The 23,203-nt window shown below is 37.1% G+C and overlaps 1 protein-coding gene and 1 non-coding gene across 2 annotated transcripts in view; both read left to right on the forward strand.

Annotated features, from left to right (window-relative positions):
- CPED1 (cadherin like and PC-esterase domain containing 1) overlaps positions 1-23,203 on the forward strand; it is a 2,422,552-nt gene that overhangs the window by 1,588,855 nt on the left and 810,494 nt on the right. The window lies entirely within an intron of this gene.
- On the forward strand, positions 20,490-20,562 carry TRNAT-AGU. The gene has a single exon. It is a non-coding gene; the product is annotated as a tRNA-Thr (tRNA).

The raw sequence follows: 23,203 nt of genomic DNA on the forward strand, positions 1-23,203 counted from the left end.
AGGTAATATTCATCCTTTTTTCTCAAACAAGACTTTTTCTTGTCAGTGCTTTTGATGTAATTTACAGCATCAAAGTTATTGTATTTTGTTGAAAAATATCTGAACCAAAAGACAATTTGAATTTTGCTTTTAGTTTAAACATAGCATCATATAATAATAATACATAGATCTTTGCATTCATTCACACATACATTGATGCATACGTGACATGTACAAAAGATATGGAAATCTCAGTGCATGCAGCTGTCTGGATCTCACCAAAGCCTTCAGTACGATCACACAAACTGTGATCATAAGCAAAGCCATTGCATAATGGATTAATAAATGGTTCCTAGGATGAAATAAGTAAGTCAGAACTGGCAGCAAATTCCCCATCCACACCTCAGTCCAAGGCTCAGTCTTGGGTCCGGTTTTATTAGGGAATGTTTTCTTTGGCAAAATGTACCTCTGACAAACAAGTAGACACAACAGTGTGTAAGACTGTTAGGGCTATGCACCTCTTACTTATAGCAACTAAAAGTTTTCTGAGAACTCATTATCCTTCTGTCCATGATACTAAAACTCTAAATCATGAATTAAATCTCTGCATTCCTTCTGTCCATGATACTAAAACTCTAAATCACGAATTAAATATCTGCATTCCTTCTGTCCATGATACTAAAACTCTAAATCACGAATTAAATCTCTGCATTCCTTCTGTCCATGATACTAAAACTCTAAATCACGAATTAAATCTCTGCATTCCTTCTGTCCATGATACTAAAACTCTAAATCACGAATTAAATCTCTGCATTCCTTCTGTCCATGATACTAAAACTCTAAATCACGAATTAAATCTCTGCATTCCTTCTGTCCATGATACTAAAACTCTAAATCATGAATTAAATCTCTGCATTCCTTCTGTCCATGATACTAAAACTCTAAATCATGAATTAAATCTCTGCATTCCTTCTGTCCATGATACTAAAACTCTAAATCATGAATTAAATCGCTGCATTCCTTCTGTCCATGATACTAAAACTCTAAATCATGAATTAAATCTCTGCATTCCTTCTGTCCATGATACTAAAACTCGAAATCATGAATTAAATCTCTGCATTCCTTCTGTCCATGATACTAAAACTCTAAATCATGAATTAAATCTCTGCATTCCTTCTGTCCATGATACTAAAACTCTAAATCATGAATTAAATCTCTGCAGTATCGTTAGTCTTTTCACTGGGCAAGTTGTCAACCTGGGAAAATGTGTTAGTTATTTTAATCATCATCATCAATCCGCTTTTTTCCATTTTTCTGTATGGGGTCAGATGTTGCATCCACTGTCACTATCTTTGTCCATCCAATGCCACTCTCTTACCTTCTTTGACACTCATGTCTGACTGTTGCAGGTCTTCTCTCACACAATTCATCCATCTCTTTGTAGGAAACTCTTATTTCCTGCTTCCTTTTTCCTGTCATTTAACCAGTTTCTCTTCTGCTTTCCTGCTCATGTGCCTAAACCACTGTATTCTTTTCTTTTTGAACTTCTCTGCAGCTGGAGCTACTTTGGCTTCTGCTCTTATGTCCTTATTTCTTCGTCTGTCCCACAGTGTCAATCCTACCAGCCATCTCAGGCACTTCATTTCCACCACCTCTGGCTTTCTTGATTGCTTTACCTTCACGGCCTGGGTTTCTGAACAATACAGCAGTACCAGTGGCACCACTGCTACACACCTTGCTTTCCAACTTCTTTGGCATTCACCTGTCACATAGTACCTCTGACACTCTGTGCCAGTTAGTTGCAGCCTGATTCTACCTTTAACCTCCTCATTTAAGCTCTCCTTTTCCTAAACCACTTCTCCTAGATATTTGAAGCTGTTAACCTGTTCCACTATTTTCTCTTCCATCTCAGTCTTCATCTTTTTCTGATTTCCTCCATTTTCTGCCATTGTTTGTATTCACTTTCTTCCTGTGTGTCTTCAGTTTTGCATTCCATTTCCCTGTCATTTGCTGAGGTTCTTCCTCAAAGTCTGCCTGTAATGCCACATCATCTACATACACCAGCTTTTTTGATATGTGACCTCCTATTTGTTTGCTAATGTAGTCCATCAGCAGTAAATATTGACAGATAATATCTATATCTGTATATCTATAGCTATCTATCTATATATATATATATATATATGTATAGAGAGAGAGAGAGAGAGATGTGTGTATATATATATATATATATATATATATATATATATATATATATATATATATATATATACTCCTCACAATAAGGTCCAGCATAAAATTCACCTTACAACAAATCTAGGTGAATAAATACTAAGTCATCCGACTTTTTTAATCTTCTGTAATAAGAAAACAAAGGCAGAAAATGTAAACGGAGGTTTCCTCACAATGCTATAGGAACAAGTAATCCAGACACATATCGGTTTCGCCCCCTGGCGTCATTAGTGTGATAGTACAACCATGTCTTACTTCAATTTATATTCCCTACAGTTTTAAAGTCACACTCCTATTTAATGAATCATTATCAACCAAAAATACATAAAGTGACTTACAATAATCAAAACACACACACACACACACACACACACATATATATATATATATATATATATATATATATATATATATATATATATATACACTTACATATTTGCAAAAATTCACAAATATTCATGAAAATAATACAAAAAATATATACAGCATATTATCATATTAATGTATCAATGTATTTATAAACCGGATTCCTATTACAAGAACGAAAGTTCACTACTTCGAACTTGTAATAGGAAGCCTCACTTCTGCAAAAGTTCACTTAAATGAAAGTGAACTTTTGAGTAAGTGCTTTACTGAAAACACCACAGCACAGTGGAGGACATAAAAAACAAGCTATGCCCTCCACTATGGTATGATAGTCATGGACCTTAGGGTTAGGGCACGGGTTAGGGTAAGGGGATAGTTAGTAAAGCTATCCCCTTACCCTACCCATGCCCTAACCCTAAGGTTCATGACTATCGTACCATATTGGAGGACATTGCTATGTCCTTCACTGTGCTGCAGTCGTCATGGACCTTAGGGTTAGGGCACGGGTCATGATAAGGGAATAGCCCTATGGGCTATCCCCTTACTATGACCCATGCCCTAACCCTAAGGTCTGTGAGTACTGCACGGAAGTTCAGTACAACACCTGTTCATTGTACTGAACTTTGCACAAGTGCTCTTTTGATTAAGTGCACTTTCGCTGCAGTGAGCATTCCATGCACTATTTTGAATCAGTGAAAATTTGATCTAGTGTATGGAACCCTAATAAACCATATGTGGACCACCAGAACCCATATCAATGTTAAACACTTAATGAAAGATACTCATTTAAAACTGGCCTGTGGATAGCCCCTAAACTGACTATCCATAGTTTCTCTTTCTTATCCAGAAGTCTGTGCTTTTCACTCTTAGACAAATCCCTACCTCACACTGCATCAATCCTATTGAAAACAAAGTGAGCCGAAGTATGTTCCAGTTTATGCTTATATAGTGCACCTCTTGATCTCTTACAGTTTATGTCACTAAGGTATAATGCTATATGACTCTTAAAGGTTCGAGAGGTCTGGCCTATGTAAAAAGCTCCACATTGGCAGACCACCATATACACTAACCACTCTGCCTGGCAGGTAATAAGAAATCTAATGTCAGAAACCATAGGGTATTAACAGAAGTAAAAGATCTAGATTTAAATGTAACCTTGCAGTAAACACAATTACTTCAACAGTTACAACCTTTCAAACTACTTCCCATTTTTTACCCTTGGTAATACCCATTTTCTTATACCAGGAAAGAAATTCACCTACTTTCCTACCCCATCTGTAACTATAGGAGCAATATTCACCTAAACATTGATCCAAAAAATCGTCAGATTTCAAAATATTCCAGTGCTTCTCTGTAACTTGTTTAATCTTAAAACTATTTGTTCCATAGGTAGTAAGTATTGCTCTGACCTAACAGGTTTGGGTCCATCCTCCTGGGTATCTAATAGCAAAGAGTTTCTCATCTAATTGAGAGCCACATTTTTCTCCCAAACTATATGGGATCTATCATAACCCCTTCTAATGAACCTCATTCCCATTTTTTTCAGCCTCAATTTCATAATTATCATCTAAGCTACAGATACATCTTAACCTTTTTAATTGAGGCTTAGGTATATTAGTCACCATATGTTTAGGATGGCAACTACCAGCCTCCAATAAGGCATTCTTTGTAAAAGGTTTCCTATATAATCCAGTGATCATAGTTCCATCTACGGCCTTGGTGACATGAATGATTAAAAAATCAATATTAGAATGTTCTATTCTATCAACACATTTCAGGCCAAACTCATTAGAATTATGATATTCAACAAACAAATGCCAGTCTCCCCAAAGAGCCAGACCAAATGCCCCAACAATAGTCTAGGTAACGTCACCAAATCGTTCTTAAAACTATTACTTTCACTATATATCAAATTCTTCTCCAAATACCTCACAAAGAGGTCTGCATATATTGGTGCAAAGGTGGTACCCACTGCTGTGCCTTTGGGTTGCGGTTAGCATTGTTTGCCAAAATAAAAAATATTATGTTCCAAGACAAGTTTCACTAACATTAGTAACAGCGCACAATGTTCAGGTGAATACATCCCAGAATCAGTCAACCAAAATTGAACCATGTGGTTATATAATGGTTAGTCAACATGTCATACTTGATTGTAAAACAGTAAACAAAACACATGGGACAATCATTACTTTGCTAAAACATCACATTAACAAACAGTACGTCATAAAAGCAAACAAATTTTCAGATGCTCAACTTTGTCTGAATAGTGGAATTTTTTTTTTAATTTAAATGCAGGGTAAGGTTAGGGTTAACATGCATTAGTAAGGTGGGTAGAGGGGCTTTTCTGCAGCATGTCTCAGTATTTCTTGGCTCCTCTGGTGCATGCCAGTTGATAAGCTGATTAGATAAAGCAACAAGGATGCTAAACTAACAGAATGGCTATTGCCTTTTAAATGAGAATGCATCATGGAGAGTGCATTCAGTTTTGCGGCTGCATATTGAGATCTATAAATATGTGTGTGTGTGTGCGTGTGTGTGTGTGTGTGTGTGTGTGTGTGTGTGTGTGTGTGTGTGTGTGTGTGTGTGTGTGTGTGTGTCTGTCTATGTTCAATTTGCAGTTAGATTTCTCAGCTTTTCTTATTGAAACTCTGGATTTAAGATAATTCTTATATGAAGCAAATTGTACCTGCTCCATGATGCAGAATGATGAAACCATGACAGAAGCCCAGTAAGTGAACTGACATCAGGCAGTAAATCTAAGTTTGAGAGAATCTGACTATAGGGGGTGTGATAACAAGAGTCCAGCGTGGCCTTATTGATTCAGCAGGTGGCAGGTAATCGTTGTTCAGATGACACATGACAGAGGCTAAGAGTTATGCTACATAGTAGTCTAGGTTGAGATAAGAATGCTGTGGCACATAAAACAGTGCAGTGTATCCTAAAAAATGTTGTGCAGATACCCTTTGTGGGTCCTGACTTTTCAAAAGACAAAGTCATAAACAAGGAGTGGAAAAAAATGCTAAGTCTGTCAGAGTGATGACCTTTCTGTGGTCAAAGATGGCTCTTTATTTCAGGTCCTGCTGCTCTGGAACAGACTCCCCGTCTACATAAAACAAAGTTCATCCCTGCCTATATTGAAGCACAACTCAGATCTATAAACAGGGAGTAGAAAATTTACTCCATGACCTCCCCTGTGCTACAAATGGACAGAGGTAGCTCCTAAATGCTTTATCCCATGCATGGGTTCCCACACGCTATCTATGGTATGATCCCAGTTATTTCTATAATTACCAACCATGGGATGGGCAATGCCAGTCTCTAACCAAATGGGATAGTTTAATTAGAGCACAAAAACGGAAACTGGCTGGGCTTAAAATGGCCCTCATAGGCAGCTAGCCTGGTACTTACCTGTGAACCAGTGAACAGTCAAGCCTCTAGTTGTAAGTCCAAATTACCACTTGCGATATGTACCTGCTTCCAAGAGGAATACGTATAAATGGTTTCATTTTGAAGCAAAGAAAACATAACACCGTGTAGTCTGTCATCATACATTGTAATACATAACACGGTGTAGTCTGTCATCATACATCGTAATACATAACATGGTGTAGTCTGTCATCATACATCGTAATACATAACACGGTGTAGTCTGTCATCATACGTTGTAATACATAACACGGTGTAGTCTGTCATCATACATCGTAATACATAACACGGTGTAGTCTGTCATCATACATTGTAATACATAACACGGTGTAGTCTGTCATCATACATTGTAATACATAACATGGTGTAGTCTGTCATCATACATCGTAATACATAACATGGTGTAGTCTGTCATCATACGTTGTAATACATAACACGGTGTAGTCTATCATCATACATCGTAATACATAACACCGTGTAGTCTGTCATCATACATTGTAATACATAACACAGTGTAGTCTGTCATCATACATTGTAATGCATAACACGGTGTAGTCTGTCATCATACATCGTAATACATAACACAGTGTAGTCTGTCATCATACATCGTAATGCATAACACGGTGTAGTCTGTCATCATACATCGTAATACATAACACCGTGTAGTCTGTCATCATACATCGTAATACATAACACAGTGTAGTCTGTCATCATACTTTGTAATACGTACGGTGTAGTCTGTCATCATACATTGTAATACATAACATGGTGTAGTCTGTCATCATACATCGTAATGCATAACACAGTGTAGTCTGTCATCATACATCGTAATACATAACATGGTGTAGTCTGTCATCATACATCATAATACATAACACAGTGTAATCTGTCATCATACATTGTAATGCATAACATGGTGTAGTCTGTCATCATACATTGTAATACATAACACAGTGTAGTCTGTCATCATACATCGTAATGCATAACACAGTGTAGTCTGTCATCATACATCGTAATACATAACACAGTGTAGTCTGTCATCATACATTGTAATACGTACGGTGTAGTCTGTCATCATACATTGTAATACATAACATGGTGTAGTCTGTCATCATACATCGTAATGCATAACACAGTGTAGTCTGTCATCATACATCGTAATACATAACATGGTGTAGTCTGTCATCATACATCATAATACATAACACAGTGTAATCTGTCATCATACATTGTAATGCATAACACGGTGTAGTCTGTCATCATACATTGTAATACATAACACGGTGTAGTCTGTCATCATACATCGTAATACATAACACAGTGTAGTCTGTCATCATACATTGTAATACGTACGGTGTAGTCTGTCATCATACATTGTAATACATACAGTGTAGTCTGTCATCATACATCGTAATGCATAACACAGTGTAGTCTGTCATCATACATCGTAATACATAACATGGTGTAGTCTGTCATCATACATCATAATACATAACACAGTGTAATCTGTCATCATACATTGTAATGCATAACATGGTGTAGTCTGTCATCATACATTGTAATACATAACACAGTGTAGTCTGTCATCATACATCGTAATGCATAACACAGTGTAGTCTGTCATCATACATCGTAATACATAACACAGTGTAGTCTGTCATCATACATTGTAATACGTACGGTGTAGTCTGTCATCATACATTGTAATACATAACATGGTGTAGTCTGTCATCATACATCATAATGCATAACACAGTGTAGTCTGTCATCATACATCGTAATACATAACATGGTGTAGTCTGTCATCATACATCATAATACATAACACAGTGTAATCTGTCATCATACATTGTAATGCATAACACGGTGTAGTCTGTCATCATACATTGTAATACATAACACGGTGTAGTCTGTCATCATACATCGTAATGCATAACACGGTGTAGTTTGTCATCATACATCGTAATACATAACATGGTGTAGTCTGTCATCATACATTGTAATACATACGGTGTAGTCTGTCATCATACATCGTAATACATAACACGGTGTAGTCTGTCATCATACATTGTAATACATAACACAGTGTAGTCTGTCATCATACATCGTAATGCATAACACAGTGTAGTCTGTCATCATACATCGTAATACATAACATGGTGTAGTCTGTCATCATACATCATAATACATAACACAGTGTAATCTGTCATCATACATTGTAATGCATAACATGGTGTAGTCTGTCATCATACATTGTAATACATAACACGGTGTAGTCTGTCATCATACATCGTAATGCATAACACGGTGTAGTCTGTCATCATACATCATAATACATAACACAGTGTAGTCTGTCATCATACATCGTAATGCATAACACGGTGTAGTCTGTCATCATACATCGTAATACATAACACAGTGTAGTCTGTCATCATACATCGTAATGCATAACACGGTGTAGTCTGTCATCATACATCGTAATACATAACACAGTGTAGTCTGTCATCATACATTGTAATACGTACGGTGTAGTCTGTCATCATACATTGTAATACATAACACAGTGTAGTCTGTCATCATGCATCGTAATACATAACATGGTGTAGTCTGTCATCATACATCACGATGCTGCCACTCTTATCTGGTTTATTATGTTAAAAGTCTTGTCATTCATCAGAGAATATAATAAATCTTTTTTGTCCTTAGTCAAGTTATGACCCTTAATAATTTTTTCATTTCCAACCAGTGAATAAATGTCTTTCTCACAGGCTTTGTCAAATGACTGTACCAAGGGAGTTTAAAAAGGATGAAAAATATTTTTCTTAAATTTTTATGTGAATTAGTAGCACAAGTACAGTTTTCATCCTCAGCTGAGTTTGAATTATTAGTGTTGTTATATCACCAAATGAATTTTTCCAGTAAACAGTTTTAATTCCATTAAGTAATCTACTGTTTCCACTTGTTGTATGGGAATAAAAGAAAAACCTTCCTCAAATAATTTAAAGTGTTATAATGTGAACTAAAGCACAAGTTGTGGCACTAAAGGAGATGCATCTGATGAGAGGGATAAACATTTGAAACTCAAAGGGGCAGATACAAAGTAGTGGCAGATGCATCTTTAAGAAACAGGAGGGACACTGATAATGATGGGGATAGCTACCTCTTTTTTGATGGAAGGAAAGATAAAAGATAAAAAAGTGTGATGTACTGGACGTAAAGGATTTCTAAAAGGAGTTAATATCATCACAGTGTTCATTTACATTCCACCAAAGAGTTCTTTGCAGGTGCTACCAGATATTTTTTTTTAAGATTAGTTAGATTCCAGGAAAGGGTAGGAGTATAAATTGGAGAATGGAACCAGACGATGAGGTAGAGGGTACCTAATACATTGGAAATTGACAAGAGAGGGCACTTTTCTCAAGAACTGTTTAAAACAGGTGGGGTGGATAGACATATGGCAGGTTGTGAGATCCTAAATAGGAGATATCAAGGCACCTTCTTCTAACATAAATATAATTGTTGGTCTTGACAAGATAAAAGATATTTCACAGTAAAACATAGCCAGATGTTCTCAGAGGTGAATGTAGAAGCAATTTACAATTTTTAATCATGTCATAATAGATATGAAGTTGAGGGAAGAAAGGTGAGAATGTTAGAGAAACACTGGTAAATACCTACATATCTGCTGCAGATGAAAGAAGATAGATATTGGTTAACACATGCAAAAGAAATTCTAGGGAAGGAGATGGAAGGTAGAGGAGAGGAGAGGGAAATGCATAAACTACGATTAAGGAGAAAATATAGCATCAGCTGAGGAGAAGGCAGCAACAAAGGAGGGCAGCAAGAATTAATGGTTATACAGAAGGACCAAAGGTGAGGAGTGAGGGGAAGAAACAAAAGGGGAAAAAACAAAAAAGATACAATGGTAGGGGATGAAAAGGTATGTGGGGAAAGAAATTAATTGTAGGTACTTCTCCACAAACCCCAAAGCCATAAAAAATGGAAGTGAGGTTAAGGCAGCAAGAACTTGAGATGGGGATATTTAAAATATATGTAAGAAGGAAAAAGAGAGATTAAACAGGAGCTTTAGGAGTTACTGGAAGGATTTAAAGAATGCTACAAGGGATTATATTCAGAAGAGGGGTATTGGAAAGAAGACGAGGAGATGGGAATTGAATGACAGAAAATCCTGCTGGTAAGAAGATTAGAGAAAGAAGAACAGACTAGTTTATTTAAGCTAATTACCAGCGTGGAAGTGGCAAGAGCATGGAGGAAGGATGTCAAAAGGGTAGGTGCCCCATGTGACGTGCTGCCATCAGACTTGTGGGGATTGTTAAAAAAGGAGATTGGTGGGAAAGGTGTGTAATATCACCATGAAAGGAGCTATGCCACAAGAATCTTGGGAAGACAATAATTACAGTGATAAAGAAAAGAGAAGCATCCACTGTCACCAGTCTCCTGTAAACCAGTTTCAGTCTTGAATAACATCTATATGTGTTTCACGTAAATACAAGCAGACAAACCACTGAAAAAAATGTCTAATGCGATACATGGAGGCCAAATGGGATTTGTGGGAGGCTGGAGGACAATAGATAATATGATTAAACCCTTGTTGATAACACAAGAAGCACAGGAGAGGAAAGAGAATGTAGGCCTGATATCATTAGATGCTGAAAAAACATTTGATCTAGTTAATTGGGAGTATCTATTTGCAGTGGCAGAAAATTGGGCATTCCTAAGAGAATGGATAGATGTAATTAAATGAATGTACACTGAAGGAATGGCTAGAGTGAAGAAAAGGGTCAGACTGTGTAAAAATGTATGGCTAGGAAGGGGAAGAAGGTAAGGGGGGCCCCTTATCCCCACATTTATTTGCAATGTTCATTGAGGCAATGGTAGAAGTAAGAAGAATATCGGGGATTAGAGGATGTAAGTGCAGAACTGAGGAAAAAATAGTGATACATTCAGATTATATGTAGTTCACCAATATGAAGCAAGGGGTGGATCTGGATAAACTGTGGGAAATGCTGGAAAAGTTTGGAAAGAAACCAAGATACAGACTAAATAAGGGAAAACACAAGCAGTGCAGATAAAATAGGCAGAAGGGGTTGCGGTAATAAGTAGTAGAAAAGGGATATGGAAGAGATAAATAGTATTTGAGGATATGGTTAGTAAATATGGTGGAACATTCACCAAGTTATACCAATAATAAAATATGTGAAAGGGTTAAGACAAAATTAAGTGTGTGGAAAGCATTGAAGTTGGATACAGCATTAAAGATGTGCATTTTCCCTGCAATTTACCTATACAGAACAGACCTTTTGGTGATATATTGCCAGAAATGGGAATATTGAGAAAGATAATACAGATGAGTAGGAAGTTTGTATGGGATGGACAAAGACCAAGGGCTGTGTGGGAAATCATGGCAGAATAGAAGGAAAACATGGGGAATGGGAGCTCCATATTTGAAGATAGAACTTCATGTAAACATGGCAGACAATTTGCCAAGAATGGTAGATAAGGAGTATACAGCAGATTGGAAAGACACAGTAAGAAGTAGGGACAATAAAGATGAAGTAAAAACAGATATTGTTGATAGTCTACTGGGGTCCCTGAGTCAAAACCTGAAAATGCATTGAACAAGGGAGATGCAAAAAAAGTATTTAAAGTTCAATAGGCACTGGAGTGGAGCAAGTGGAAGGAAAGTGAAATTTCTATCGGGGGAGCTATGGAAGAGGAAGAAAAAGGAACTACCACCCAAGATTGTGGATGAAACAAGATAAGGTAAAGTTCTGGTCTACAAGTTTTGTCTGCAGAAGGTATAAAGACATGGGAGGAATTGAAAGAGGAATTCCTGGTGGACGATAGGTTGGACTGGGTGCATCAAGCTTTAAAGGCAAAATGGGAAGAATGGAAGCAGAGAAAGGGGGACGTGACAAAGTTCTGAAGATGGGGAGTGGAGGCTAAAGGGACAAAAATAATATTAAAAATGGAAAAGGGATGTCTAAGCGGGAAGCAGAATAGAAGGAAGGAAGGGAAGAAGGCAGAAGAAATGAGGAGAAGTTGGAAAAATGAGATGCAAGAGCAGCTTTGAATAGAAAAATTTAACTATATGTTAAACCTATTAATATATGTTTTGAAAGCTCAAAAGTTTAAAATTTATACTTGAAAATGCCACCATAAATATTTCTTTACCCCAGTAAATATAACTGGGATGTTTCCAGGGAACTAATGGTTATGTATGAGGTATATATATTCTGCAGCTGCAAGGAACTGGTGAGATATAAGGAGCAGCCATGGCAGCTAACGGAAGAAAGTCTTTCAGAGATAGGGAGAATACAGAAAAAAATTATAATGTTAGACTATTCAAATGAGATACCAGAGGAGAGGGGAGAGAGTAGCAGTAGGATTATTAATGATGCTAGGGAAAAAGCGATTACCAAAAAATGGAAAAAGTGAGATGCTCCAACAAGGGAGAAAGTGGAGTTAGTAATGCAGCAAATAGCAGAAGAACAGAAGAAAGAGGAAGGGAGGGGGGGAGGCATTGTTTTAAAAGTAGTGTTAGAGACGGATTGTTCTAAGGGAAGAGCAATTGGAACAATTAGTGGTGATGTATGAAAAGTAAATAGCGGCTGAGGAGATGTGGAGAGGCGAACAGAAATGGAGCGCTGTATACATAAACGAGAAAGCATGAGTTACTTTTAGAAGGCAAATTGGAATAAAGAAGGTAGTTTGGAGTGAGGGAAAGAAGATTCAAGTTTATTTCTATATATAGTTAATGAGTGTGCATTAAACTTTAAACGTAAGGGCAATGTTTGGGACAGTTATGGATATAAGAAGAAAAGTATGTTTGTTTGGAAATATTAAGTTAGATACAGTATGAAGTAATAGATTTGTAATGTTGTAAGTGCAGGCTACTATAAAGATGGAAGTTTGGTATTTCAGAAAACCGTTTAGATAAAGAACTTTAAGTAATGTCAACTGACCTGTGCATGAGAGTAATTGTGTACCATGCATGAGAATTGCACAAAAGTGTGTTAAAAAGTATAATATGAGTTAATAAATATTGTCTTACAATAAAAGAGAACTATCAGATTCTTCTTCTCCATCTGACAAATGCTGGCACTCATTAATCAATTCTAAATTTCAAATTCCCAAAACCCTGCTTTCCTTGGATGTACATAATAAGATGGCTATAATCTCAATTTCCAAATGTGCATTTAAAGCACAGTCAAAATATTTATGGTAGACTACAACAATGTTTTCATAAGGATATGTGCCCCTAGGAATAGTTCTGTTTACCTTAAAATGCTTTTTGGTTTCTTAGATACAGTATTGATCAAAACATGCCTCAAAAACATCTGGTGTGGCAAGAGATTCTCTGCAGTAAAATATGGTAATGGGGTCAGGGTCCTGACAGCAGACTGTCTGGAATTTGACTGTAACATGGGAACATTTATGAATACTTTTAAAACCTACAGTAGATTTAAAATTATATTTGGAGGAATCCTCTCTTGACACTATATATCTAATCCTTAAAACATTCATGGAATTATTTTCTTTTTTCATTTAAGACTACCTCCTCCCAACACACAAACACACACACATTGCACTAAATGTACAAAGGAACTGGACTGTGTGACCAATAATTGGCAAGGAGTAAATGGCCCCATGTCCCAGTTGTCTTGTGCATTCTGTGATTCTATGTATATGTTTATAGTAAGCAGACACATTTAATATATAAAATATGCCATCCATCGATCATCAATAGTACCCCACCATTTCAAGAACACCTTCATTCTCAAGTATAATAAATGTACAACTAATGGATTTTTTGCCTAGAAAGCAATATATTCATTATTTATGCACCACATGGCATATAATGCACTTATCAGGTCAAATATTTTGATGCAACGTCTTGACACTTACAGAGTGGTACAAAACCGAAAACATTCACTTGCTGTTTCCAGCATGCACTGGAGATATTGAATGTTGTACTAAAGACTGGAAGTCTAAGACACCATTGTTGTCTGCACTGCATTTTAAGCACTAAGCTTAATATGTGAAAGACATCAAGAAGTGTGTTCTGTATTATTAAGCAGGAATCAAGTTAGTGTTTTCACAGCATAATTACTGAGCAGTGACAGAATAGGAAATCATTCCCCAAGCCTTAGTGTCTAAGTTGCTCTTAGATGTATGCATGCAAGCAAATTGTATAAAGTGATGCTTCAACCTTTGACTTCTATGATGGCTTTTCTATGGTTTTCAGAACAGCACAATACTGAAGTGGTTAAGTATTTTTCAGATTTTTATATCTCTTATTCTGGCCAGCTCCATGCTCAGATAGTTCCTTTGGGAATTATGCCATATGCATGCTGAATGATACATTAAAACTAACCTTGACTTTTGTTGAATAGCATGTATATCACACCATATAATGCAAAAGACATGTTTCAGATGAAAAAACTTTATAAATAACTGCCTGCCCAGAAGCAATGCACACATTCTCTTTTTAGAAGTAATCGATTTTTTGTGGTATATTATTCAGCATTAGTTACTCAGCCATGTTTTTTTTTTACATAGGAATCCTCTCCAGACACTATATTTCTAATCCTTACAAAATGCAGTAAAGTTCTTTTTTCTTTGTATTTCAGAGCTGCATGTACAAAGACATCACACACACACACACACACACACACACACACACACACACACATGCACATACACGCACACATGTGCACGCACACACACACACACACACACACACACACACACACACACACACACACACGCACACACATACGTGCATGCTATAGTATGTCCACAGCTTGCTCTGTAACTATTTGTTTATATTTTAATCTTGGGAGACAAGTTCAGCACACTAAGAAAGAAGCTGAGAAATTATGAAAAGTGATATACTGTAATACATTAAGCCATACAAAATCATATGCAAAAATTGTAAAACATAAAAATAGCTGTAATGACCTCATTGTGCAGTTCAATAAATCATCACACAGTATAGTAATATAGAGTAACATATGCTGTACATTAAAGGAACACTCTACCCTAAAACTTAAAAAATGTAGATCCTAAAATTAAAGGAAAACTCCACCGTAAAACTGAAAATATATATTCCAGCATATATTGATATTCTGTGCTTTGTATTTGTGTCAGATTTATTATGTTTCTTACTGTAATTTAATCCCTTATGCCCCAAAATGACTATAGTACTGATTACTTTACTGATAAGATTTTGTTTTTACAGTTCTTTTTTTTTTTTTTTTTTCTTTTAATACATTTGTTAATCAGTAATCCAACTGGAAACAAGTCCAGGAGCACAATCTAGTTGAGTGACTTGCTCAAAGTCACATGGTAGGCAAACAGAGGTGAAAGAAATCAATTGATTGCTTTACTGATATGATTTTGTTTTTCAAGTTCTGATTTTTTTAAATGCATTTGTTAATCAGGCAGTCCAACTGGACACAAGTGAACATTTTTAGAGGCTACCCAGGAGCAATGTCTGGTTAAGTCACAAAACAGGCAAACAGAGGTGAAAGAAATCAAACCCTGTATCCTGAAGTAATGAAACAACTTGTTAGCACTTGGTATACTCAGGCAATGTAAAAATTGCCTGATGCTCACAGATAAGTCTACTTTTGACAGATGCAGGTACTTAGCTAAGTTTGAGGCCACAATCTCACAAACATATTCTCTGGCATCATTCAAACCAACACCCCACTGCACATACTCACACTAAGCTATCATACACTGAGGCACTAAAAACTCCTTGCACAAACTGTGGCAGCACATTAACTACAAGAGCATGCATCTTCTTCTTCTTCTTCTTTCGGCTTTTTCCCGGTTAGGGGTCGCCACAGCGGATCACCTTGTCCGCACATTAATTGGCAGTGGAGTTTTACGGTGTCGAGTTGCCAGCCCGGCGCCCAACCTTCCACAGAAGGCACACACACGCACACCTAGGGCCAATTTAGAGTGTCCAATCCACCTGCAGCATGTCTTTGGGATGTGGGAGGAAACCGGAGCACCCGGAGGAAACCCACGCGACCACAGGGAGGACATGCAGACTCCGCACAGAAGGCACCCCAGCCGAGGATCGAACCGGAGAACCTCTTGCTGTGAGGCGGCAATGCTAACCACTGCACCACCGTGGCCGCCCATAACTGCAAGAGCATGCATATACTAAGCAAAACAACACGGACTGGTGAGAATGGTACTGAGAGTCTCCAAGGAACAGCACCACCTTGACCAATTATAGGTTCATAGGTTCATAGGTTGGTACTAGGCTATTGGCCCTAGGGCATATACAAGCCTAGCCATAACAATTCCCTGGCTATTTCTTCCCACAGTGTTTACTTCCCTGGACCCCTGTCTAGCAGGGTGACTGACGTGATCCCACGTAGATTACGTTCTAGTATTCATCAAACACAAATAGAAATGCAGTAATGACTAATGACTCCATAATTAAACAAATGGATTTTACACTCATAAGCCTGGACAAAAGCAGGGTAGCAGTGAGCTGTCTCTCAGGGGCCAAGATTGCCAACATTTCAAGGGCCCTTAGAGCCCTTAAAACAGACAATTATGATTACAGCATGGTGGTTTTCCATTTTGGGGTAAACTACCTGGCACACAGAACCCTGAAGGATATTTATTTATTTTTATTTATTTATTTTACATTTGTTAACCGGGCTAGTCCAACTGGATATATTTCCATTTTCAGTGGAGGCCCGGGGAGAAAAGCTCCACAGTGACATTTAAAAGTTTATAATGCACAATTATAAGAGAAAAATGTAAGACAAAATAAGATGAGAGAGCAGTAATTACAAAGTTATACTATTTAAGCAAATACCATATTCAAAAGAAATTATTTACACAAAAATTTGTTAAAAATAATTAGAGAGCCTTGGCTAGAGAGAAGTATGCAAATTTATGAAACACAAAAAAAACTTTGAAAGGAACAAGATACTCTTTCAAATTAAGATATGAGAGGTTATTTACAATATGTTCGCAGTTTAATTCATCTCCTATTTGCAACAATAATTTCAGACAGTTACCGCTACCCAGGGATAAGTAGTGATAAAAGGTAAGGGGAGGCAGGATAGAGAAAAATGGCAAAAGAGAAAGGCAGACAATTAGGATATGGAGAGAGACATGATGGATCTCTGAATGCATGTCATTAATGTACATAAAAGCCTAGTTTTGAGTGGAACCCTTCCATCAACAAAAATGATCCCACGGTTTAAAGCAAAAATGATTGGTTTTAAGAACTGGCTAAGTGCCTGGTGTCATATTTAAGGGGATCCATTATTAGTCAGCATGGGATGAGATGCTTGAAAACCTGCTTGCTTTGCACCTCTCATTCCAGGTGTAAAAACTTCTGCTTCACCCCATTGTACCTTTTCTAGGCAAGGTCCAGCTAGTGGATCTCCCACCCTAACCTCTAAAAACAGTCTCCCACTTTACTGCATCAGCATGGCTCTACATAATGCTAGAAATCTAAAAAACTGCTGGATCTTGAAGCCCCCTGCATTTGGAGCATATCCATGTCTGTGTTGTTACAGTAACCTTCTTTAACTACATACCTGAGTTTTGTGGTGATCCTTCATATAGACCCAATTTAAACTGTGGTGGTATCTCCATATTTGTTAGGGACCACATTACCTCAAGACAAATACCTAGAAACCATCAACTGGAACTTAGAAAGATTCAAATCATGCTAAATAGGATTAACTATCAGCAGTATTCCTAAATATTCTTTATGAGCTCCCCATAAGTTGGAATGTTGTTATTCTAGGTGATTTTAGATTCTCAGTGATTAACTAGGGGGCTTTCTCTACCATTACAGGATATGCACAAACATGCTTACATTTTATACACAAGAGCTCCAGGGACTGGATTGAAAATTAACCTACTAGAGAACAGAATATATTTGTTCTAGTCATAACAAACTTAGCTTTTCTATCTACCATTTCCCAAGGTAATCCCTCACAGGTCAAGATGGACCACAAAGTGGCAACCTTCTATAGCAAAAGGTCCAAACTAATCAAAACAAATATCAAAGAATTCAAGGACTTGCAAGCATCCTAAACTTCTATAATAATGTCTCTAAATTAGAATATAATGGTATTGCCCACAATGTTAAAAATAATAACAGTTATGCAGAAAACTTCTACTCACACCTGGACAAATGTATGATTTTGTCAGTTCCTACCAAATCCAAGCCAATGCAGAGTTTTAAAAGCAAACCTGCATGGTGGTCCTCTAGCTTTAATAAACTATGTAATAAAAAGAAAAAACTTCTAAAACTATATATAGCAGAACAAACAACCCCCAAACTAAGGGGAACAGCAAACAACTGTATAATAAGCTAAAAAAGGAATATAAGAATAAAAGCATCCCACAAACTCTGTCTAGCCACATGAGTTAACCCACAATTTATCTTTAGTTATGTCAGAAAAATAAGGAATGTCACCCAACATTGCTCTGAGCTTAATCAGAATTATATCAACTTCTCTGATCGTGTGAATATTGTAACATACTGGCTAATAAATTTAACACCCACTTCACCCCTGAGACATCTATTCCAAACCCACGTATCCCTGATGGAATCATGCCACCAATTATCACAAGAGGATGTACTGAAGGTACTGTGCAAAATGAAGAATATCTTATCCATGGTGCCTGACAGCATACCAAGTTGTCTAATTTATAACACTAATGGACCCTCTCCTTAAACATTTTAACCCAAGCCTATAAACTGGATTTGTCCCACAGCAATGGAGCTCAGTTTTGATAATGCCACTCCAGAAGGGTGGTCCATCCTCAGACCCTGGAAATTAAAGACCCATCAGCCTAAAAAGTCTTATGTGTAAAGTCAGGGCATGTACCATTGTGGACCTAATTAACTATGATATCAAAAATCTTAGCAGACTTGACCCCTAGCAGTCTGGCTTTGTCAGGGGTAAATCCTCTATAATGAACCATGTAAACTTCTTTAGGAGAGCTATTCAAGCTGTAGGCTGTCTACATAGTGTACCTAGACCTTGCCAAGACATTTGATACCATACCACATGCAAATATAATAAACAAATTGAATGAAATCCAAATTGACCCTTATGTTTGATAACTGGCTTAAAGATAGGACTTGCATTGTGAAAGTAGAAGAAGCATCATCTGAGGATATGAAGATGACCACTGGAGTCCTGCAAAGATCAGTTTTGGGACCTCTGCTGTTTGGTACATACTTCTTTGATTTCCAATTATCATATGAGGATCTGTAGCAAATTGGATGATTGTAGGCTGTGAGTTATTGTCAAGTCCCCCTCTGACATGCACATACTCCAACAGGAGCCTGTAGTTAGTTATCAATAGCTTGTTTAGCAAAAATATACTCAAGCTCAGTGTTTAAAATTGCAACATTGAAGCATTTGTCAAGCACCCTCCAGCTCCTACTTACAGCATAGATAACACATCACTTCAAAGTTAAAATGTTGTGAGAGACCTGAGTACAAGGGGAGAGAGCTTTCCTTACATTTGACCATCAGGTTGCAACAGCAGTCAGGAAATTATTTTACCTTGCATAGCTTTGAACTAAAGTTATATCTTCCAACTCTAAAGAAATCATCACCTCCTTCTACTCTGCAGTGGTTAGACCCATCACTGAGTACAACACCCCCCCCCCCATTGGGATGTACCTTACTAACCACATCAAGTAATTGGAAACCCCAAGGGTTTGTAAGTAAAAAGGTCGGAGGGTTAAAAGACTTTAACTGCCAGGAGTCTCGAGGCTCTGTTCCTCTACTCAGTTTCATATAGACTGTGTCTTGCTTATAGGGCAGTAAGGGATCCAGTAGTCCAAGAACTCTTATACCTCAATAAATCACAAACAGTCTAGCTAACACTAGGACCAGAGACCTATATCTACTACAACAAAAAAAAAACAAGACTAGAAAGAGGAATAGATGTGATAAGCAGAACCTACCCCTTCTGTGGAACAAACTCCCTCCCCAAATTAAGCAGTGTGGCACACTGTCTGCCTTTAAAAATTGCTAATTGACCGGATAGCCATTTATAATTCATCCATGGCATGACAGGCCTGGCCCTCCATGAAAAGAAAGGTAAGGCATAAGGGTGGCTATTTGCTACACAGAAATGGCTTTGCAGCTTTGTTGTCTTGTAGTTCCTATGATCCTATGAATCATCTGTGTTATCTGCCAGACAGAGTTCTTCCTCCTAGAATGCAATTTTGGTCTCTATAATATGACACAGCCTAGATATAACAAATGAGGGATTTTTCCTTCATTTAGTTACAGTCTTAGAACTGAAAAATACTGACTTTTAGTTGGTTTGTGGAAACATTGTGTTTTATAGGTGAATTTCTTGGACCTGTGCTTACTATAAGCAGGTAAATGATGTTCATAGCTTCATAGGTGGATACAAGGCTAACAACAACAACAACAATGTGTGGCTCTGTAGCTCAGGGGTTAGAGCACTGGTCTAGTAAACCAGGGGTCATGAGTTCAAATCTCATCAGAGCCTTGTTTCTCTTCTTGTTGAGAGGGTGGCCTAATGGTTAAGGTGTTTGCCTTACAAACATAAGGTGCAGGGCTTGAGTCTCACAAGGGATAATTGGCTAGGCTTAAAATGGCACACAAGGGCAGTTAGCCTAGTACTAATCTATGAACCACTATGGCACTTAAAAGCCTATTCATGCAATTTAAATGTGACCCAGAAATTTAATTTATAGGAGGTGATATACTCACTACCACAGTCCATCAGAAACAAAAGAGCCAGACCAAGGGTGAATTGGTCCAACTTGCACTTAAATAGGGATAGGGAGCAAATAACTGCCCACCCTAGTTCATTTAAGATAGGAAACTTGAAAAAATAAAACAATTACAATATCGTGCATCATTACATTCCTTATGTAAAAGGAATGAAACAAAAGCACACTGAACACATAATTTGTGCATGCTTTTTCCTCAACATGTCATCCAATACAAGAGCTGAAGTCATGAAACCATCACTTAGAGAAATAATCTGTTAAAAATAGTAAAAGTTCCACAGGGTAATCCTATGGCTAGGCTTGTAAAGCCCCAGGGCCATTAGCCTAGTACACACCTATGAACCTATGAACCTATGAACATACCTGAAATATCCAGCAGCTGAATTGTATCACTGTACAATGTCCTTATGATGGGATCTTTTTTCAAATGATCCTCTCAAAGATGTTCCCAGAACAGATGTATCAAAACACGTCCAATATCCATTACACATTCCTCCACAGGATCATAGTTCCTCATTTTACAAAAAGCACCCAACTAATTATAACCAAAGAGACAAAATAGTAAGTCATATAAAAAATGCACTAAACTCTCTTCCAATGTTTTACTTTAACTGTGATATCAAGTGAGATGGGAGCCTTGCAGTAAGTTGAAAACGTAACTCACCTCATACAAAGCCGAGTGCATCAATTGTGGTCAGTTTCTACTCTTTTTAATACAAAATAGGTAAAATACAAGGATTTGTTACATAATCAAAGCTTCAGTCCTAATAAAAATTTAGACACTCCTTCCCTCAGTATTTTGCTGTTCTAAGTTGTCAGCTGTGTTCATTCAGTGCTGACTAACAATTGTAACTTCAGTGACCTAGAAGGCAAATAACAGAAATCTGAAGTTTTTGAAAATGTGCTTAATTGTTTTGTTCCATGGATAAAGCCAACAATTCCTTGGTCATAAATGAAAGCATGTATCACTTTTTTTGAAAAAAATTATGCAATATAACTTTTTCTGTTCTTCCTATAAAACATCTATGTTAATAGCTAAAAGTGAAACTTTTTTCTGAAGAGATATAGTCTCAGGATGTAAAAGTATGGGCAATAACCATCAGTTCTAACTTCAAAATTTCTGCTGTTTATCTATAAATGCAGGGTGAGAATATATAGTTGGGGGTGGGGGGGTGGGCACAGACCCCCACCTAGTCTGGTTTTATATGGTCCAGTTTGCAATTTAGTATGTTGAAATTCAGTATTATGGGTTTCAGTCTTATGGGTTTCAGTCAAGTGACTTTTCAGTCTTTTGAAATTTCAGTCTTATGATTTCAGTCTATGATCGTACAATCCCCAGGGAAGAGGCACACATGTCTGCAAATTGTTTTATCAACCTGTGTTGACAAAACAGACTTTGACTTTAGGGAGTTCTGTTTATTTTAAGCACTCCTATAGATGTACATGCAGCTATTTGAAATAGTCAAATGACCCAAATGTCAACATCCACAACCTTGACAAAAAAAAAATCAAAAACTCAGACTTTGACATGCTACTATGCTTGTTTAGAGTAAAAACATTGTCACATGCAAAAAATGAAAAAAAAAATAAATAAAACAAATAAAAGCATTGCTTTTTTTGGAAAGGCAAGCCCCATCCTCACCCGTCACATGCCCTGCTAATTATATGCAATAACTTCAAGATCACAAAATACCAGGGAAAGGACATACACCCAAACACCAATAACTGTACACTCTCGCACATCTGTTGACATCTATTTAGTTATCCAAAATTTGTCAATCGAACTGATTTCGATGAAACCAATGATCAATGAAAGTAATTGCTCATATCTATAGCTATATCAATATATATATATATATATATATATATATATATATATATATATATATATATATATATGTGCATACACACACACACACACTCACACACTCACACACTCACACACAATTATCTGATCTCACACAGCTGTTTACATCAGCTTAGTTGACCCAATCTGAAAGTAATTACTCATATGTATATATGTCTATATCTATAAATATATTTAATATATATGGGATGCATTGGTTTGGTTGACAGGGACTTTGGTCGACATCTCTTTAATCAATCATAACTGGTCATCTATACAGAGAGTCAACAGGTGTGCGAGATCGGCAATCCCTGGGTAAGGGAATATTCCCTTTCTCTGGTGATTGTGTGATCTTGGAGATAGTATATATAGTTAGCAGAAGGATGGGGGATGTTTATGTTTCTTTTTAAGTAATATTTGCCTGTGCCAAGAAGCAACCTTGGCACATGTTCATAGGTTCATAGGTGGATACTAGGCTATCTGCCCTAGGGCGTTTATAAGCCTAGCCAAAGTGTATTTGGCTTCCGCCTCCCTATTAGATTAGCCTA

The sequence above is a fragment of the Protopterus annectens genome, chromosome 11.part0 (genome assembly GCF_019279795.1).
Source record: "Protopterus annectens isolate FY-2018-M chromosome 11.part0, PAN1.0, whole genome shotgun sequence".
Taxonomy (NCBI): Eukaryota; Metazoa; Chordata; order Ceratodontiformes; family Protopteridae; genus Protopterus; species Protopterus annectens.